The 18656-nt window shown below is 38.9% G+C and overlaps 1 non-coding gene across 1 annotated transcript; it reads left to right on the top strand.

Annotated features, from left to right (window-relative positions):
- Window positions 1-14717: 14717 nt before the first annotated feature.
- Window positions 14718-14824, top strand: LOC148296393 (small nucleolar RNA R71). Its single transcript, XR_015834272.1, has one exon. It is a non-coding gene; the product is annotated as a small nucleolar RNA R71 (small nucleolar RNA).
- Window positions 14825-18656: the final 3832 nt, after the last annotated feature.

Here is an 18656-nt window from a genome sequence, read left to right as displayed (position 1 = left end):
AGTGCACGAAATTGCTAGGTTTTGAAGATGAGAGGGAAGCTTGCTCTCTGGATGTGTGTTATGAGAGAGAGAGAGAGAGAGAGAGAGAGAGAGAGAGAGAGAGAGAGAGAGAGAGAGAGAGAGAGAGAGAGAGAGAGAGAGAGAGAGGAAGAAGATGGAAGAACAAAGCATGAAATTGAAGGATTCCAAAGGGGATGCTTGCCTTCGATTGATTCTCATGGTTGCTGGGAGGCTTGCAGCAACCAAGCTGAGTTGTTTTGCTGGGTAGAAAGTGCCTCCTTTTATAGGCGCTGGAAACCCTTAATTTTGTCAAGCTTCCCTCCCCTTTCTCTTCACTTTCTTCCATTTAATCTTGTTTGGTGAAACTTCCTTAGCCTGAAACCATAGACACGCAGCTTTTTGGGGTTCCAAGGTCCTCAAGCAGCAGGACTTCTCCATGTGGGTGAGGAGCCACCCACTTTTCCTTCTTGTTCTCTCACCAAAGCTTGAAGAGGAAAGAATGGGTAAGGGTGTTGGTCAAAAAGTGATTTACTTTCATCAGTACATGGGTTTGCTTGGTTTTGATGGTTTGGCTTTGATCTGGTTTTAACAAATATGTTGGATATTTTCCACGATGCTGGGCTGGGCTATTGGTATTTTATTTCCAGCGGCCTGTGAGTTTGCTCAAGCTGCTGGAAAACAACCTATTTGATCAAGGTGTTGGATATTTTGCCTGATGTGGGACTTTTCCAAGTGTTTGCAGGCCATTGGATATTTTCCTAAGCTATTGGGTTTTCTCTCTCATGCTTACCCATATGTTTGGGCTCAAGGAATGGGCTTGAGTTTTGGTGCTCCCAAGTAGCCCAAAACTTCCACTCCTTGGACCATCAATGGGCCTCGTGAATACTCGTAACCATCCATACCACAACCCGCTCAGCAAGCCCCAGGCATTCGCGTGGCTTGGGCCCACTTAAGCTTGTAGCGTGGCATGTTGCTTATTTGCTTGGTGTGGCATGTGTGCAAACGCATATGACGAACTTTCGCCTGCCCAAATCGGGTTTCTTCTAGATAAGGTATAGCATTGGGCTGAGATTATATTTGGGCCTAGCCTTGGATTTTTTGGGCCTCAACAAGGAGACTATGAGAAAAACATCCAAATCTGGAATGAAACTTAAGGAGATTTTTATTTAATCAATCGTTTACTAATTAACCAATATAATGGGATATACTTGGTACATGTTGTTGACAGATACTGGTACTCCTTAGTACTGAATGAAATTTGACTAAACATGTAGCAATGATTTATAGTTTCATGCAGACTCACACGAGCAAGTTCGGATCACATAGATTTAAAATGAATGTAGAATTGAGGGCAAATATTTGTTCTGGAAATGAATTCAATTCTGGACAGGTAGTCCCTAAAACTTAAGACATGAAAGAAGGGCTACCTTGAAATGTCGAATTGGGTAGTCCCCAGTGGGGAATGATATAAACAGAAAGCACCAACATATTTTCAAGAAACAAAGACTATAATTCAAGGCAAGACTATTTTCTGACCATATATTGCCCATATTGCTTAGAATATCAGCAAATTAATTTCTCGCACTCACCAGCGTGCTTGAATTCCTGCACTTCCTTAAAGCCCATCCATGGCTTCACCCAGACTTTGGCTTCGAAAAGCTTCTTCTTTCCGGCATCGATGGCCTCGATCGTCAGATGGTGCAGAGTTCCAGCACCTACTTGCTCCTTCGCCTTCACCACCCTCACAAACTCAAGCAGAGCATGCTGCAAGAATTTCAATTAATTGCTTAATAATCTAATTAATTAAAATTCCAGCAATATATTGAAGAAATTAAAAGGCAAAAAAGAGTAAAGACCTCCTTGTTGTTGTGGTCTTGGACGGCGAAGCGAGCGAGGTCTTCGGTTTCAAGGCTGTTCTGGGAGGCATGGGATTCGTGGACTCAGCCGAAAGTGGCCATGTTTTGGAGTTGGAGGGATTTGATTCTTCTGCGAAGGATGAGAATGCGAGGAAAGGTAAGAGGAGGAAGAGGTTGAGTTGCATAAATAGACACTTGTAGGACACTTGTAGGACAGATGGGAATTTATCCAACAAGATGGTTTCTGACGGACAGATGGGAACTTATTTCTTTCGCTGCTCGAAGTCTTTTTGTATACGTGTCATACACGTGTCGCTTTGAGAATCGATCTTTGCTTAGTCGTTAAGCTTTTGTTTTCTTTTCTCTATTTTTCTTTTCTTTTAATTCAAGCGTTGTCTGTAAGAAAATATAAATAAATAAATAAAGAGAGCTTTAGTAGTTTACTCAAAATAGGGGTTGAAATTAAAAAAAAAACCCCACATGGAATGCACTTTAGAAACATACCCAAAAACTATTTACTACATAAGAAATGAGTGTTGAAGTTCCTATAAATTACATGACTGCCATTTATTAACTTAAAACAAGCCCAGCATAAAAACTTAAAAAAAACCCAAAACAAGCCTAGCAAGCCCGAAGTACATTGTTAATACCATATCATAGAAGTACATTGTTAATACCATTTCATACAAAAAATTCAAAAATTCAAAAAAAAAACCCAAAAAAGGCCCAACAAGACATCCGATATCCTTTGCAGAAACCACATCCAATTGTCCACAATTTCACCAGAAACAATCGCAAAGGCTTAAGGAAATACCTCTACAAGAAAAGAAAAAAGTACATTGTTAATACTATGTCATAAAACTATCTTCCTAGTAAAAATCACATTATGCATATCATAAACTTCAAGTGCACAGCTATATATAGAGCAAAATATAGAACATGCTTTGTGTAGGGGTCTTTTTCTTCCGGCAGCTACTACGGGCCTGGGCTGCCGTAAATAGCAAAATGGATGAAATTTCCCTTTGAGCCTGAGTTCAGAGATCAAGCCCCAAGAATGCTTCGAAAGGACAGTAAGGCCTTAGGAAACACCTTGGTTATCTTCACCAACAAAAATAACAACAGCTTACAGATAAATTCTTGGCTTAGCATGAGAAGCTTGTGGCACGGGAGCAAAATCGACATGAGTTTAGCACCGAAGAGAAAACTGAGTCTTCTTGGGAGAAAAAGGGGTATTAAGGTAGGAGATAGAGAGTTTGCAAAGAGGTTTGGCTAAGAAAGGAGGGAAGGAAAGGAAAAGATGGCTTGGGCGCTATTTCCGACAGCTCGACAGTGACTCTGTCAAATGTCAGAATAGCATGACAAAGGGGAAAGCTGAGGGAGGAGATGAACTAAGCATGAAAATTGCTGGGTTTTGCATGCAAGAGAGGAAGCTTGCTCTCTGGTTGTGTGTTGTTCTTTGTTGGGTAGAAGAGGCCCTATTTATAGGCGCTGGAAGCCATCTGTTTCCAAGAAACCCTAATGACTTCCTTCCTATTTTTCCAAGCTTTTCCCTTCCTTTCTCTCCTCATCCTTTCAATCATCTTCTTGTGGTGAAATCTACTCTGCTCCTCTGCATAAAATCAGGGATTTTGGGAGCTCAAGGCCCCCTTTCCCGCGGCTGCCTCTATGAAGAATTCCTATTTTCATCCCTCTCCTTTTTCTTCTTTTCTCCTCTTTCCATGGCTAGATCTGATGAAGAAAAGAAATGGCTATGTATGCTGGTTCGAAAAGTGGCATCTTTCCCTGCGCACCAATATCCCTTGGTCCTTTAGATGTTGTAGCTTGGAACTTGTTCCTTCCTGCGCTGAAGCCTCTCAGTAGCTCTGTGCACGTGGTCCTCCCAATTTCCTTCGTGGCTTTTCTGCTTCAGCCAAGTGCTGGAGCTTTGCAGCTCTTCTATTGTAATTGTATGGGCCAAGTTGGTTTATTGAGTAAGTGGGCTATCTCTTTCAAGCATTGGGCTTTTTATGGTTGAGTCAATAGGCTATTTTGGTTGGGCTATTTTGGTTAGGATATTTTCTCTTTGTGCTCACCCACATGTTTGGGCCTAAGAAATGGGCCTAAGTTCCGAGGCTCCCAAGCAACCCCGGGACTTCCATTTCTTGGCCCATCAATGGGCCTCATGTCAACTTATTACCATCCATACCACAACCCACTCAAGCAAGCCCCAGGCATCTTGCGTGGCTTGGGCCCACTTAAGCTTGTAGCGTGGCGTGTTGCTTATTTGCTTGGCGTGGCATGTGTGCAAGCGCATATGATGAACTTTCGCATGCCCAAATCGAGTTTCTTCTCGGTAAGGTATTGCATTGGGCTGAGAATTTATTTGGGCCGAACCGTGACTTTTTTGGGCCTCAACACTTTGTTATTGAAATTATGTTAATACTATGTCATAGAAGTCAACTCAGTTGCAGGGTATGAATAATATAACAACTGTTCATACCACTTACTGGAAGTTAACGACTACATCATTTCATTTGCATAATGGGTACGATAAAGAATCCAAACAGTACCAAACATCAAAACCAAGTCAACACTAAACAGTGTTTTGCTCATAATGTAAATGATTACCTGGCATTGGTGTGTATCAGTCCCAATTGATCAATAATGAAAATGGTTACCTGAGCATCAATGTCAAGGTCCACCTCATCAGCAGTAGCCTAGAAACCTGGATTATTTTGTGCAACAATATCTAATGCCTTGCTGAGATCTTCAGGCGACAATCTGGTAGGGGCTACCCCAAGTTTTCTCTTCTCTTCAGTCGACATTTTTATGAAACAATGTTCTCAAGATAAGATATGGTTGCTGGAGAAGCATTCATATGCAACTCTGTTCATGCACAAAAAACACAGAGTCGCTTTTTCTATCCACATGCACTCACACATGGCCATAGCATACATACACACATCAATAATACAGATTTTACAAATAAATTTTTATTTCATTTCATCAACATGCATATGTAAAACATATTAAACTAAGATACAATGTTACTGAACAACCTGCACTTCTGAACAACCATTTCTCGGAGTTCTTCCAAATGCATATCAACCTCATAAAGCTGAAAACAAGAGATCATAACAGAGTCCATCATAAGTTTAGTCGTTGAAATAAACTATATCTACAAAGGCTTCCAGTCAATGTTAATTATATGCATACAAGAAGGTTTGAAGTCATAAATCAGCAAAAAAATAGTTAAACAAGATGCTTTAGTTTATCTCTATATACCAAACAAACAACATTACTGAACCCCAAATCATATTACACTATCTGTTCAAGAAAGAGCACATCATGTTGGGATATACTTCTCCAAAAATAACCTAGATCACTGAGAATCTAAATCCAAGAACAGTAATGAGAGGAGTTCTTAGCTCCATCTCCGTCCGAGATCGACGAATATTATCCAACGATCTCTGCCTTCTTTGCCGGGCTCATTCCTCCAGAGGAGTTCTTAGCTCCGTCTCCGTCCGAGGTTGCTACGGTTGACATCGCTCGAATTCGACGGTGCTGGAGAAGGAATTGGAGGCGTGTCGTCGGCCGATGGAGATTAAGACAAAGATGATTACAGTGGCGCCGGAGGTGAAGAAGGATGTGGTGCGTTAACTGGAGCGTCCGACGGAGACGGAGGAAGGGAAATCGGAGATGGAATTTTGGGCGAAGGTGAATCGGTGGCGGGTTGCGGCGATGGAGTCGGCGATGGCTATGGTGGAGACGACGAAGATATAATGGAGAATTGGAATTGGAGAAAAACTAGAAGCAGAGCTCGATGAACCTCGCCATTGTTGAAGAAGAAGAAAGTTTGAAATGCTCGTTGATGAAGATTGAGTTGATTACTAGAAAAAGAAAAAGGGCAAAACAGTAATCAAACATAGATGTTGAATTTAAGAAATCAACAGCTATTAATTTTTGGGTTTATTTTGGGTGTGTTTATATACATTGAATGGTATAGGGTTTCTATTGTTAATAATATGTTAACTCGCAATTGTACGGGGCAATTAGTAGTATAGCAAGACAAGTACGAGGTCGTACCCACGAAGACTGAGAAGTTCAAATTAGTTATGTACTTTAGATTACCGAATTCAAGAAGTTAGGAAGTTAAATCTAAAACAGAATTTAAAGCAAGAGTGAGTTTGAAAACAAATGCAGCAAGATTAAAATGAACTTTGAAGTGAGAATGCTTGTGATTATAGAAAGAAATGAACAAACTGAAATTGCAACGGAAAGCAAGTAAACAAAAGTAACAAAGGGTGGTTTTGAAGGTTAAAACACAGGTTTGGAGACTAGGGCATTCGATTCACCATAACAATTCAATTCTGGGTTATAAAGATTCAAGTAACAAGTCTAATTCAGATTCAAAGATTGATTCTAGCTAAAGTATGATTAGGCCATTGTGTTTGGTCCTAACCTTGTGTTCCTAATTCCCTAATTTGATCATTTGTTGTCTAACCTAAAATTAAGCATTAGGAACCCATTAAGCATAGAAGAACATTTTAAACAACCAAGTATGTATCTAATCCCTATTGTCGAATGTCCATACATACTCTTCCTATTCATAGTTCAATTCGAATTAAAGCATGGTGTATACTCTTAATTCAAACCAAGATAGTTAACAAACAAGTTCTAATGGTGATCAATCATTCAAACAAGCATGTTAACTTATAAGCATAATGAATAAGAACATGAATCATGAATCAAACTTGAAACTCCAAACTTATAAACCCAGAATATTCATGTTAGGTTACATCGAAGCCCTAGTTATGGATTTAGCTACTCATAATGGAAAAGAGACTTGAACAGAAATGAGAAAACATAATGAATGCAATAAGAGTAGAAAAACCCTTTTTCTGAAGTTCTTGTGGTGTCCAAGGCTTCTCCAAGTGCTTCTCCACTTCTAATGCTTCTCCAAGAGCTTCCCCACTTCTAGAAAGATGTATGAAGGATATGGAGGTGATTTGGGATGAGTTTGAGTGAGTGGTGATGGCTAAGGAAGATGAAATTCGTAGGGAAATGGAAGAGAAGTTTGCTGGAGTTGTTTTGGTGATTGTTGGAGTGTTTGGGATTGTGAGAGTGTTTGAGGATGGTTGGAGTGAATTGTGGGGTTGTGAATCTCAGGATTTGTTGTGTCTTGAATGTGGAATGGATGTGGTATTTATAGGGAGAGGGGAGTGATAAATCTGAATTCAATATGGCTAATGCATACAACACTTGTATTATAAAAGATGAATTGGTTGATGCACTTCACTAATGCATACAACACTTGCATTATAAAATCTGAATTGGTTGATGCACTTCACCAATAAATCCCACCAGCAGCACTAGCTCATCTTCATGTCACCATGACCAAGCTTTCAACCAGCTACAATAGCTCATGCCTAGCTCACCATGACCAAGCTTCCAACCAGCTCATCCTCATGTCAGCATGACCAGCAACTTATTGGGCTTACGAATTGGGCTAGGCTGAATCAAATGAAGACTTTAAGATGTCCATTGTAAATTTCAGAATGTGTATGATCCAACCACACAAGTATTGGCCCAATCCAAGCTCGGAGGAGGAAGTTAAGGCCGAAACAAATTGCTAACTCGTTTTGCTCGCTGACAAAAATCCATCCTGAGCATGGTTCAGTGTTTGCTAGGTTACGGACGCAAGAGTTATCCAATGGGGCTGAATTTTGGATATGTTATAGTACACACCCATTGGAACAACTGGCATGAAGAATGCGGCCTCATCCGAGCTGTGTAGGTTGCTGAAACAGATCTTGCAATGTGACCTACGAAACTGGACTGTAGGAAAAATGAGTTTGTCTTTAAGCTCTTCTTCCATTCATCCAAATTAGGCCTTAACATGCTTGAATTGCTTGAACTATGCTCTCTTGCTCTATTGGCCTACAAAACACACAAATAGAGGCAAATAATTCAGAATTATAGGAAACTAAGCAAAAGAAGTAAGTAAATTGGGCATGTATATGTATGAAATTATGAGCTTAACACACCCCCAAACCTAGATTTTGCTAGTCCTCGAGCAAAACAAAAGAAAAACAAAGGTAAAAACAAAACAAAAAGTTAACTAGACCACTTTCGTAGGTAACTCGATTGCATTGAGCGTATGCAACAAGCCTTTAAACCTCTAGGCATCCCTAGTAGGAGGAGTTGTGTCTCCTGAGGGTTTAACAGATACGATACCCACAAATGCTTTACTGAGTCTACAAAACAAAGTGATTAGAAAAATAAACTTTGAAATCAACTAATGAAAATGAAAGAAAACTTTAGTCATACCTCCAACACCATAGAGTTGCCAAGATATGTGATCAATCAGTGTGTACAAGTGGAAGCTATAGCTCAAAGGCACACGGTTTCAAAGCAAGCACACTCAAACCTTGAATAGAGAACATGCTTCGACTCTAATTCTCACAGAAAACACTCAATCACTCAGAACCTAAGGTTTAATCCTCTCAAGAAAGCATAAGTGAGTGTATGAAATAGAAGCACAAATTTGGTTAGATCTCATGAAAGGAATCAAATACTAAGAATAGAGATACACACATACTTACCAGCACCCATGAATACATCCTCAAAGATCAGCTAGGTCTTTCACAATGTTGTAATGAAAGGCTAAGGTTTAGGGGAAATGGAAGAATTGGAAGGAAAAACAAATAACTTAAGAACATACCAAGGTTGCAGGCTTCATTAATCTGCAAGGCATCATTGATTTAGATTGGCATGGCAGCAAACTTCATGGTATCACCTGGCATAGACTTTATTTTTCACACTTAGATCATATTGAAACACTTTCATCTTTGCTGATTTGATCTGCATCTTCTTTACTTTATTGCACAGATTCACACAAAATTCTTATTTAAGTACATGGCTACAACTTCCTTGCTTCAAACTTTATGTTGGCAAACCTTGGTATATTTCTAAGTTACTAGGGTATGGCTACAATAGGTCAAGTATCTCAGATTGAGATACAAAGGTAGGGAAATGATGAGGGTGATAGAAGAAAAAGGCTTTAAGTGTTTGGCTTCAAGAGGGCTAATGGAACACACATATGGGTAGGGTGAAAAGAAAGCACATAGAATGGTTATACACACATAGCCTAGCATCACTTCAATGAGTTCATTCATGAATGAGAGCAAGCACATGATATCTGCAAAAGAGAATCATCCTTAGTATTTAATCAAAATGAAATGATGAGATCAATTAGAGTGAATTGAAGAAAATAAGTATGGATGAGAAATAGAACACTTTAAACCCTCTCAAGAAAGCAATTAGGCTCGATATAGCTCACTAGGGTAGTCTCCACTATTTTCCTTCAAGAATTTGAGCATGGTACTTTAGCCACCAGAATTCTAAGAGAAAAAGCTTTGTGAATTGCAAAATTCTGATATGAAAACCTCAAATAGCAGCTCCATAGCATTGATTGTATGACATTCTTAAAAAAAAAAAAAAAAAAAAAAAAGTGACAAGAGAACGAAAATTGAAAACACAAATGGATAAGAAAATTGAAATTGAAAACCTTCCCCCCAGACCTGAATTGAACATTGTCCTCAATGTGAAAGCATACAAAAGATGATTGAGAACAAACAAATGATAAAGGGAAAAGTTTAGAAGAAGGTTTAGGAAAAAAAAAAAAAAAGAATATATAAGCAACTCACGGATGACCAGTTAAGGGCCTCAGAAAACACAGCCAGGGGATCCGGGAAGTTTGGAGGGGTCACAATCGTCCCGCTTAAAATCCAAACTTCTTAGACACCGAAGGTGTCGCCTAAAGAACTCCTAGACACTGTATTGACGGAGGTGCTCACTGGGGTTACCAAAAGTTAGCTTATATGAATTTTTTTTTTTTTAAATTTATTTATTTATAAAAAGGAACAGAAACTTAAAATGACTAAAATAAAAACAAAACAAGTAAAGAGAAAGGATTGAAATGCTTCCCCTTGATGCGATTAGGTCGATTACTACCAAGCACCTTCTTCTTGAACACATGGGTTGCCTCCCAAGAAGCGCCTTAGTTAATGTCTTGGCAAGACATTATGTAATCAGCTAAGTTGATGGTACAAAGGGAAGTTGATCCACCACATGGCCTGCTTGAATGCCAGCTGAAATTCCCTCATAGAATGGCTTTAAACGTTGTCCATTTACTTTGAAAATTGATCCATCTTTAGGGTTTTGAATTTCCACAGCTCCATAGGAAGAAACATTGACCACGGTGAATGGCCCAAGCCACCTAGACTTCAATTTTCCTGGAAAGAGACGCAAACGTGAGTTAAACAAAAGAACTAACATACCTTTGGAGAACTCTTTCCGTTGAATGTTTCTGTCATGGTAACTCTTGGTTCGTTCTTTGTAAAGCTTTGCATTCTCATAAGACTCATGTCTAATTTCTTCCAATTCATTGAGCTGAAATTTTCTAACATGGCCAGCCTTGTCCATATCAAAATTCAACTTCTTGATGGCCCAAAAGGCATTGTGTTCAAGCTCCATTGGTAGGTGACAAGCTTTCCCAAACACAAGACGATAAGGGCTCATTCCAATGGGAGTCTTATATGCTGTCCTATAAGCCCATAATGCATCATTGAGCTTGGCTGCCCAATCTTTCCTTGTATTGTTCACAACCTTCTCCAGGATGTGCTTTATTTCTCTATTGCTTATTTCCACTTGACCAGAAGTTTGAGGATGATATGGTGTAGAGACTCGATGGGTGATGTTGTACTTTTTCATGAGTGCTTCGAATGGCTTGTTACAGAAGTGGCTGCCTCCATCACTAATGACAGCCCTTGGAGTACCAAACCTTGTGAAAATATTATCCTTCAATAACTTTAGCACCACCTTATGATCATTGGTTTTGGTGGCTATAGCTTCCACCCATTTAGACACATAATCAACAGCAACAAGTATGTAAGTATAACCAAAGGAAGATGAGAATGGTCCCATGAAATCAATACCCCACACATTGAAGAGCTCCACAACAAGTATGTTATTCAATGGCATTTCATTCCTGCGACTTATGTTCCCCATCCTTTGGCACCTATCACACTTAACACAAAAATTAAATGCATCTTTAAATAGAGTGGGCCAAAAGAAACTAGATTGCAGAATTTTAAGTGCTGTTTTCTTAGCTCCAAAGTGACCTCCACAGGCCAATTCGTGGCTATGCCTAAGTATGCTTTCTTGCTCTTCTTCTGGAACACATCTTCTGATGAGTTGATCCGGGCAATGCTTGAATAAGAAAGGTTCATCCCAGACATAATGTTTCACCATGGAAAAGAACTTCTTCTTATCCTAAGAAGTTAGATCATTTCTAAGAACACCACAAGCAAGATAATTAACAAAATCAGCATACCATGGCTCTTTGACTTGGGCAGCATATAGTTGTTCATCATGGAAAGTCTCATTCAAGGGTAGCACAGCTCCTCCTTTTTCTTCAACCACAATTCTGCTCAAATGATCAGCTACCACATTCTCACATCCCTTCTTATCTCGAATCTCCAAATCGAATTCTTGTAGCAAGAGAATCCATCTAATCAAGCGTGGTTTGGCATCCTTCTTAGTGAGCAAGTATCTAAGGGCTGCATGGTCAGAACAATTACTTTAGAACCAACAAGGTAAGAACGAAATTTTTCTAAAGCAAAAACCACAGCAAGCAACTCCTTCTCTGTTGTGGAGTAGTTGATTTGAGCATCATTCAAGGTCCGGCTAGCATAATGAATCACATGGGGCAGCTTGTTCTTCTTTTGACCTAAAACTGCACCAATAGCAAAGTCAGAGGCATCACACATTATTTCAAATGGTAAAGACCAATCCGGAGCTATGATAATAGGGGCTGAAGTTAGCTCCCTCTTCAAGGTAGAAAAAGCTTCCATGCAAGCTTCATTAAACTCAAAAACAGCATCCTTAGCAGGGAGATTACACAATGGCCTTGTAATGCTTGAGAAATTTTTGATGAACCTTCTATAGAATCCAGCATGACCTAGAAAGCTTCTAATTCCTTTAACAGAGGTAGGGGGTGGAAGATTTGAGATGAGGTCAATCTTGGCTTTATCCACTTCGATTCCCTTGCTTGAAATCACATGGCCTAGTACAATGCCTTGTCTCACCATGAAGTGACACTTCTCCCAATTCAAAATCAGATTTGTTTCCTGGCATCTTTTAAGCACTAGAGACAAGTGGTGAAGACAATTATCAAAAGAGGAACCAAAAACTGAAAAATCATCCATAAATACCTCAATGAATTGTTCCACCATATCTGAAAAGATTGACATCATGCATCGTTGGAAAGTTGTTGGGGCATTGCACAAACCGAATGGCATCCTTCTATAAGCAAACGTACCAAATGGGCATGTGAATGTGGTTTTCTCTTGGTCTTCCGGAGCAATGGGAATTTGATTATAACCTGAAAAACCATCAAGAAAACAATAGTAAGCATGGCCAGATAAACGTTCAAGCATTTGATCAATAAAAGGCAAGGGGAAATGATCTTTTCTAGTGGATGTGTTCAACTTCCTGTAATCAATGCAAACTCTCCAACCAGTGACAGTTCGTGTAGGAACTAGCTCATTCTTCTCATTCTTCACAACGGTGATTCCGGACTTCTTTGGAACAACTTGCACAGGGCTCACCCACTTAGAATCTGAAATTGGGTAGATGATTCCTACATCGAGTAGCTTTAAAACTTCAGCTCTAACCACCTCTTTCATGTTGGGATTTAGCCTCCTTTGGGCATCACGGGATGGTTTGCTGTCTTCTTCCATTAAAATTCGGTGCATGCACATGCTTGGACTAATTCCTTTGATGTCTGCTATGGTCCACCCAATGGCTGTTTTATGCTCTTTTAGAACTTTAATTAAGCTCTCTTCTTCATGTGAGGAGAGACCTGCAGCAATTATAACAGGGAGAGTTTCGTTAGCACCCAAATATGTATATTTGAGATGATTGAGAAGAGGTTTAAGTTCTAGCTTTGGTGGGATGACAATGGATGGCTCCAATTTCGTGGATGATGGTCCAAGAGGCTCGATTGGTGGCCTAAAGGATGGTGGGTATGGCGGAAACACTTCTAAGGCAGCCACCACTTCTTAGAACTCCAATTCACAAAGATCTTCCTCTTCTTGTGTTAAGACAGCTTCTAGAGCATCATTAGACTTTCTCTGCAAAATTTTGGAAGAAACCTCATGATCCACAACATCAATTGAAAAGCAAGAATCAAGAGAGATAGAAGGTTGAGATAGAGCATTAAGCATTTTAAATTCGACAGTTTCACCCAAAACAGTCATGGAGAGGGTGCTATCTTTCACTTTGATGATTGTGTCTGCAGTGGCCATGAATGGCCTACCTAGGAGAATGGGATCAACACGATCTCCATTTGGATTGTCTTCCATGTCCATCACTACAAAATCAGCAGGGAGAATTAGTGTATTAACTTGAACTAGAATATCTTCTACAATACCTTTTGGATATTTTATAGAATGATCAGCTAGTTCAAGTCACATTGAAGTCTTCTTCATCCCTTCTAAGCCAAGCTTTTGATATACTGAATATGGCATTAGATTGATGCTTGCTCCCAAGTCCAACATGGCTCTTCCAACCTTCTTGCCTCCAATGTTAATGGGAATCTCAAAGCTGCCAGGATCATCTAGTTTTAGTGGAAGCTTCCTTTGCAATACAGCACTTACATTCTGGTCGAGCTTTACTCCTTCATTTGGAGCGAAATTGAGCTTGTGAGTTTTCAAGTCCTTGATGAATTTTCCATATGCAGGAATCTGTTCAATAAGATCAAGCAAAGGCAAATTGATATTAACTTTACTCAAAATATCATAAATCTCTTTAAAAGCCTTATCTTGCTTTGCTTTCTTAAGACGGCCTGGAAATGGAATCTGTGGAACATATGGAGCGGGTGGCACGTATCTATCTTCTTGAAGATGTGGTGGCACAAATTTGTCATCCCTTTTATGCAATTGGAATTGATCGGATTTCTGAGAATCTGATTTGGCCTTAGGAGCAGATTGAGAAGTTTTGAGTTGTTCTCCTTCCGTGGCCATGGTCTCCTCCTCTTCATTTTCTACAATCACAACATCATTTGAAAGATTAGAATCATCTTTATTATCAATGATCTTACCTGATCTGAGCACATGAATGGCCTTGGCTTCTGGGTTCTTTGGATTGATCTCAGTTTGGCTTGGCCATTTCCCAGGCTGTCTTTGAGTTATTTCAGCAGCTATTTGGCCTAATTGGACTTCCAATTTGGAGATGGCAGCTTGTGTAGTTTGCTGAAAATTGGATTGGTTGATTGCCATCTGCTTCACTATATCTTCCAATGATGATGATGATTGTTGTGGCCTTTGGAATGAAGGGGGATTTGCTTGATTCTGGGTATTTCTCCATGAAAAGTTTGGATGATTCCTCCAACCTGGATTATAACTTTGAGAGTATGGATCATTTCTTGGACCTTGGTTGTAGGAATTTACCAACTTAGCTTGCTCTTGCACAAATTCTGGATATCCAGCCCCAAGTGGACAAGCTGTGGTAGCATGGTCATGAGATTCACAAATGCTACACACTTCCTTCGGAGGGCTTCTTGAGTTTAATGCAAGAAGAGCATCTAGCTTTTGTTCCAGTTTTGAAATCTGCACACTAGAAGCATCATTAGAACCACTAATAACACGTTTACCTCTTGTATCCGTATGTTGGGTCTCCATTGCTATCTCCTCAAAGAGTTCGTACGTTTCTTCTGGAGTTTTGGTTTTAAAAGAACCACCTGCAAAATTGGTGACTATATTATGACTAGAAGGGGTTAGTCCTTTATAAAACATACGCATTTGAAGCTTCAATGGAATCCCATGATGAGGACATTGGTTGAGCAGCCCATTGAATCTCTCCCATGCTTCACAAAACGATTCATCATCTTGCTGTGCAAATAATAAAATCTTGTCCCTAAGCATGTCGGTCTTTTGCGTGGAGAAGTATTTTTCCAGGAACTTTTTTTGAATGGCAGCCCATGTAGTGAGTGAACCAGGCTTCAAAGAATTCAACCAATACTTCGCCTTATCCTTTAAAGTGTATGGAAACACTCTCATTCGAAGTTGATCTTCTGTCACACCTGTCAAGGGAAAAGAACTCACAACATTAAAAATATCCTTTTATATGAGTTAATGGATCTTCATTAGGTAAACCATAAAAGGAGGGTAGCATATTAAGATGAGAAGATTTAAGCTCATAATTTCGAGCTATAGTGGGCAGCAAAATGCTTGAAGGAGATGTTGGAATTGTTGGGATATCAAGTTCTCCCATGAACTCAATGGCAGCCATCATTTCTTCTTCTTCTTGGTCTGAACTTGCTTCCGAATTTGAAGGTGAAGAACCAGGAAGTTCAGTGTGGAGAGCAAGACTTGTAAATGTAGCAAGAGCTTGCTCTTTTGCAGTTGACAACTCCCTTTCTAGACGATTCTGAATTTCAGAGGTCACACGATTCGGTTGCAATGATGGTCCTGCGTTCAAAGATCTGGAACGTTGGAACGAAGACCTCACTTGTTCAAGGAATGGCCTGTTAGACATAAACTACCTGAAACAGAAAATTAGATTAATTAGAAACACTAAAAAGAATAGGGTAACCTTGGGCACATAACCAGGGAAGAACTTTCGTTCAGTCCCCGGCAACGGCGCCAAAATTTGTTGTTAATAATATGTTAACTCGCAATTGTACGGGGCAATTAGTAGTATAGCAAGACAAGTACGAGGTCGTACCCACGAAGACTGAGAAGTTCAAATTAGTTATGTACTTTAGATTACCGAATTCAAGAAGTTAGGAAGTTAAATCTAAAACAGAATTTAAAGCAAGAGTGAGTTTGAAAACAAATGCAGCAAGATTAAAATGAACTTTGAAGTGAGAATGCTTGTGATTATAGAAAGAAATGAACAAACTGAAATTGCAACGGAAAGCAAGTAAACAAAAGTAACAAAGGGTGGTTTTGAAGGTTAAAACACAGGTTTGGAGACTAGGGCATTCGATTCACCATAACAATTCAATTCTGGGTTATAAAGATTCAAGTAACAAGTCTAATTCAGATTCAAAGATTGATTCTAGCTAAAGTATGATTAAGCCATGGTGTTTGGTCCTAACCTTGTGTTCCTAATTACCTAATTTGATCATTTGTTGTCTAACCTAAAATTAAGCATTAGGAACCCATTAAGCATAGAAGAACATTTTAAACAACCAAGTATGTATCTAATCCCTGTTGTCGAATGTCCATACATACTCTTCCTATTCATAGTTCAATTCGAATTAAAGCATGGTGTATACTCTTAATTCAAACCAAGATAGTTAACAAACAAGTTCTAATGGTGATCAATCATTCAAACAAGCATGTTAACTTATAAGCATAATGAATAAGAACATGAATCATGAATCAAACTTGAAACTCCAAACTTATAAACCCAGAATATTCATGTTAGGTTACATCGAAGCCCTAGTTATGGATTTAGCTACTCATAATGGAAAAGAGACTTGAACAGAAATGAGAAAACATAATGAATGCAATAAGAGTAGAAAAACCCTTTTTCTGAAGTTCTTGTGGTGTCCAAGGCTTCTCCAAGTGCTTCTCCACTTCTAATGCTTCTCCAAGAGCTTCCCCACTTCTAGAAAGATGTATGAAGGATATGGAGGTGATTTGGGATGAGTTTGAGTGAGTGGTGATGGCTAAGGAAGATGAAATTCGTAGGGAAATGGAAGAGAAGTTTGCTGGAGTTGTTTTGGTGATTGTTGGAGTGTTTGGGATTGTGAGAGTGTTTGAGGATGGTTGGAGTGAATTGTGGGGTTGTGAATCTCAGGATTTGTTGTGTCTTGAATGTGGAATGGATGTGGTATTTATAGGGAGAGGGGAGTGATAAATCTGAATTCAATATGGCTAATGCATACAACACTTGTATTATAAAAGATGAATTGGTTGATGCACTTCACTAATGCATACAACACTTGCATTATAAAATCTGAATTGGTTGATACACTTCACCAATAAATCCCACCAGCAGCCCTAGCTCATCTTCATGTCACCATGACCAAGCTTTCAACCAGCTACAATAGCTCATGCCTAGCTCACCATGACCAAGCTTCCAACCAGCTCATCCTCATGTCAGCATGACCAGCAACTTCTTGGGCTTACGAATTGGGCTAGGCTGAATCAAATGAAGACTTTAAGATGTCCATTGTGAAGTTCAGAATGTGTATGATCCAACCACACAAGTATTGGCCCAATCCAAGCTCGGAGGAGGAAGTTAAGGCCGAAACAAATTGCTAACTCGTTTTGCTCGCTGACAAAAATCCATCCTGAGCATGGTTCAGTGTTTGCTAGGTTACGGACTCAGGAGTTATCCAATGGGGCTGAATTTTGGATATGTTATAGTACACACCCATTGGAACAACTGTCATGAAGAATGCGGCCTCATCCGAGCTGTGGAGGTTGCTGAAACAGATCTTGCAATGTGACCTACGAAACTGGACTGTAGGAAAAATGAGTTTGTCTTTAAGCTCTTCTTCCATTCATCCAAATTAGGCCTTAACATGCTTGAATTGCATGAATTATGCTCTCTTGCTCTATTGGCCTACAAAACACACAAATAGAGGCAAATAATTCAGAATTATAGGAATCTAAGCAAAAGAAGTAAGTAAATTGGGCATGTATATGTATGAAATTATGAGCTTAACAGTTTCTTTATAGAATTATGTCTAGGAATGGGTATTTAACTAATTTTCTAATAAATAAAACCCAAACCAACCCAAAAGAAACTCTTTTTGTTAGGAACAAAAAATAAACTTATGACATGTTTACTTATCGAGATAGGTATTAAAAAATGATTCCAATTAGTGCTTTTCTTGTGTTTATTAACATATGGGTATTGAAATGATTTCAATTTATGACTTCACCTACATTTACAAATACATAAGGAATATAAAATATATATATATATATATATAGGAATTCCATATTAAAATATGTAATCAAATACCTTCAAAATCATTTGGAGTAGTTGATTCGATTCCCATTCCGTAATTACCCTATCTAAGTTCCCGGATTTATAACTTCTCTCATTCGTAGTAAGTAAACGTGCCATAGATTAAAAATAAAAAGAAAGACATTTTAACATTTCTCTTAAAACTAATCATATAGCATTTCTTTAAAATTGTTGAGCGTTACCAAGCAAAACATATATGCACTCATGGAAATAAGAAAAAGAAGGTGTAAAACAAAATCAATGTTCCATACACTACAATTTTAAGTGCAAATAAAATGTGAGTACATTGTATATTTTACTTGTGAACGCTCAAATTTTTTAAGAGAAATGTTATGATTAATCGTGCATTAGCACTCTAATTTTAATATTCCAACTCCAAAGTATCATCTAATTCGCTTAAGTGGAGGCATAATATTGTGATGTCATGGGAACAAGGAAAAGAAGGTTCATAACAATCTATAAAAATAGGAGGAGGAAATAATGGTAACATGAGCAGCTCATCCCATCGCATGGACAACCTCAGAAAATTTCATATTGAACTTCAATGACTGTTTGCTTATCAAAATTCTTGAAATGTGTAGAAACACTGAACATTTGTAACATTCGACAAATAAGTTATAATGTGTACCTGGAGACAAGATCAAAAATTCAAAATAACACTAGCTTTCGTTGGAAACAACAATCCGTATCAAACTGGCTGTCCTTGAAGGGCCAACACTTATAAAGACTATGCCAAAGCTATAACCTTTCAATGTAGGACAAGAG

This window comes from Prunus avium, chromosome 2, assembly GCF_965620075.1.
Source record: "Prunus avium chromosome 2, drPruAviu1.hap1.1, whole genome shotgun sequence".
NCBI classification, from domain to species: domain Eukaryota; kingdom Viridiplantae; phylum Streptophyta; class Magnoliopsida; order Rosales; family Rosaceae; genus Prunus; species Prunus avium.
Note: the sequence above shows the minus strand (reverse complement) of the source record. Positions and strands in the feature narration are given on the sequence as shown.